The sequence below is a fragment of the Ochotona princeps genome, chromosome 1 (genome assembly GCF_030435755.1).
Source record: "Ochotona princeps isolate mOchPri1 chromosome 1, mOchPri1.hap1, whole genome shotgun sequence".
NCBI classification, from domain to species: Eukaryota; Metazoa; Chordata; class Mammalia; order Lagomorpha; family Ochotonidae; genus Ochotona; species Ochotona princeps.
Window position 1 is genome coordinate 99,657,283 of NC_080832.1, and position 3,610 is coordinate 99,660,892.

Here is a 3,610-nt window from a genome sequence, read left to right on the forward strand (position 1 = left end):
ACTTTATATATTCCTTTAACAGCTATAGCATTTTGGCTGTCCTATTTTGTGACTTCTAATGTGGATACCATCTTTTTGTGTTTATTTTTATCTTTCTGAGACTGAAACAGAGATGGAGAAAGAGATGAAGACACTTTGTGAGCTATCTTCTCTCAGCTAGTTGGGGCCATGACAGCTGTGGGAGGTACAGGATAAAACCAGGAGTCCAGAACTCCATCCAAGTCTATGTGGGTGGCAGGGTTTCAAGCTCTTGAACTATCATCTCACACCTCCCATTATTCGTTAAGAAGAAGCCAGATTGAAACTATATTATTGCAGCTTTGCCACTCTAATGTAGGATATATGCAGGCAAACAATACTTTGACCTGATGCATCACAGTATCAACTCTTTAACCCAAACTTTTAAATATTCATTATATCTGCATTACCAATACTCATTACTCTTTTTTCTATCAATGAAAGAGACCAATTAACCAATAAACAATATAATGCCACTTTCTTTCTCCTTTCTTTCCTTTCTCTGTCTCCTCCTTCTACTTTCTATTTCCTTCCATTTTTCTTTTCCTTATTTCTCCTCTTGTTTTTTTCCCTTCTTTTATTATGTTCTTCATTTCTTTCTCCTACATTCCTTCTTTTGACCTCTCTGTGCATCATTTGTAATTATACCTTCATATAAGTATAATTTATTTTCACTAAAAGTGTTTTCACATCTTTATAGATATTTTACTTAATGTTTTGTATGTTTAAACATGTTTGGTGCCAGCTTCTTGGAGAAATTGTACTAAGACAGATAGAATGGAGCAGGTGGTAAAATCAAGGATTTGATGCAGATTTCTGGCCTGCAATTCTTAGAATACCAACAACTATTATTAATATATATGAAATACATGAAAAATATTCAACCATTAATTATTTCTATTGATTCAGATTGACTTTTTTGAGCTAACCTAATGAGATTCCAGCCTCTGTGTATGTGTGTGTATGTTGTTTGTTTTTGTGACACTAGGGGAACAATTTCCCATTATTAATCACTTCATCCATATTTCAGTTGGAATTTGTTTTCTTCTTCAGTTTCACACTTTTCAACTTTCACTCTGAAATGTAAATACCAAGATTCCAGTGCCTATCTTTGACAAGAATGAATGGATATTCTCAGTTTGAGGATAAATTCAGGAAAAGTTGTCTTTTTCAAATTGACATAATCTTCATCACTTAAAAGCTTTGGTAATGGTCAAGCATGTTTGTCTCAGTGTTCACCTCCTGAAAAAGTTGAAATCTGAATGTGAATTAAAGATTGGAAAACAGGAAATCAGGGCATCCCCTCTTCCTTAATATTCTTCTTCCTTATCCATGAAGGATATTAGGAACATTTTTTTTTTTCTGAAACTAACTCTTTCTCAGTCCTGACTTTTCTTTTTGGTAGATCCAAGAAACATTTCTGGTGATGAAGTTAGTGTTCATATGATACTAGGCAGATAGTCATTGATTCTTTTGACTTTTACAGTGCTGACCGGGAAAGTAGAGGTCTGTCAAGCAGTTGTTTGAGAGAAAAGGATAACAAAGTTTTGAACATCCAAGCACAGTGAGGGTGTTTATGCAGAAAACCATAAGAATTCTTTGGAAAGGATATGAGTAAGGTTCAATCACATCCTCTCTTTACAAACATTCTTAATATCTAAATCCCATGTTCAGCATCACCATAAGTAGTGTGAATTTATTGCCTTTATATCTTAGAACACAAGTTCTAGATATTTACTTGGTTATCAAAGGTTAAACTGTAGCAAAACTGTGTTTATTCAGCAAGATTTAAACATTTAAATGATCATTAAATCAGAATAAACCTACCTGGACAGCTGCACAGTGGTTAGTATATAGCACAGTGGTTAGGACATACCTGTTCCTATCAGAAACATGATTTGTATATCTAGAACACATGGCAAGTATTAAGCTATAATTATTTCCTAGAATTTGTTTCATAAGTCAGAGTTATAGAAAGAAAGGCCATTTAAGAGAGAGAGAGAAAGAGGGTTAGAGAGAGAATCTTCCATCCACTGTTTCACTCCCTATATGGTCAAATAGTCAGAGTTTGGCTAGGCCAAAGTCAGGAACCAAGAGTTTCTTTTAAGTCTCCCATGTGAGTGGCAGTGACTCAAACACTCATTCTATTTTCTACTCCTTGGCCAAGACAATTAGCAGGGAGCTTGATCAAAAGTATAGCAGTTGGGAAATGAACCAACACTCAAGTGCAATGCTGGTATTCCAGAAGACAATATTAAGTTCTATACCATAAAGCTGGTCCCTAAGCAATGCTTTTGATATATAGTATCAAATATTTAAGATTGTTATTAATAAAAAGATCATTGTTGCCTTAACTACTGTTTAAGTCTCCCGGGAAGTGATAGATAAATAAACAAATACATTACATTTATAATCACATTTGTGAACACTGTTACAAAAGAAACAGTAAGATATGATAAGAAACTACTAAAGGGTATTGGCTGGGGTCCGTGCGTTGGGTATGGAGGACATGAAAGTGTGAAAAGAACTGTTGCTTTGCAGGCAAGGCTGCAAGGAATTTCCTTCTGGATAGCAGGGCCCTGTGGATGTCTCGCCAACCGCCTGAAGGTGGTTCCACCTCCCCTTACATGGACATCGGACCACTCTACTGAGAATTCTGTAACCTATACAGGCAGGCATTGTTTGCCACTGTGGAGTTGGTTTTTACCATCACTGTGATCTTGGAAGTTGATGTTGCTGATAATGTCTTGCCAAAGGGCCTTTTACAATTCATGCTGTCTGTGTCTCTGCTGCCCCCATTGACCAACAAAAGGTTCCTTTTTTTTTTTTTTTTTTGGATGCATTTCTTCCCTTAACTGATTTAAGATTAAGTTGTAGAATGAGGATTGTACTAGGAATGCGTTACTGATTGATATGCACTGTCTATTGAGAGCTTTAAGGTGAAACAAATGGCAGAATTATCCTTGGAAACACCCGTTTGACCATGACGTACGAAGTCTGTACCAGAGCTTGTGACTGCTTCTGTATAATAAAGGGGGGGAGCTTTCTTACATTGTCCATTATGATCCTGAAATTATAGTAGTCCATTTCTTTTCTCTTTATGCCTACTCCATACACCCTTCTCAAGTTCTGAACTCAGCTGAAGCTGGATTCCGGCAGAGATTAATTTAAATTGTGGAAATATGGAAAGATATAGCTGAAGATAAGACTTTCAAACCCATTCCTAAAAAGATGCATAGGTATTTACAAGTAAATAAAGCATATCTATAGATGAAAACAGTGAGGTAGTGGGGCTCATGTTGGAGACTCAGGAAGCTCAGAAAGCCATGTGTTCAGAGCCAGATGGGTCGGTTTGTCCCTGGGGCGGGGCTTGGGTCTTAAGACTTGGGCCCATTGGCCTGCCATGTGTTTGGAGCCAGAGGAGCTGGCCTTCCCTGGGGGCTGGATCCCAGGTGGCAGGGCTCAGATCAGAGGCTTGGAAGGCCATGTGCTAGCAGCTAGCTGAGTCAGGTGGCCTAGGCACCAATGCGGCTGGGTAAAGCCGTCTGAGCACCCAGTGGTATATTCCTAAGGGGAGAATGCAAGGACCTTT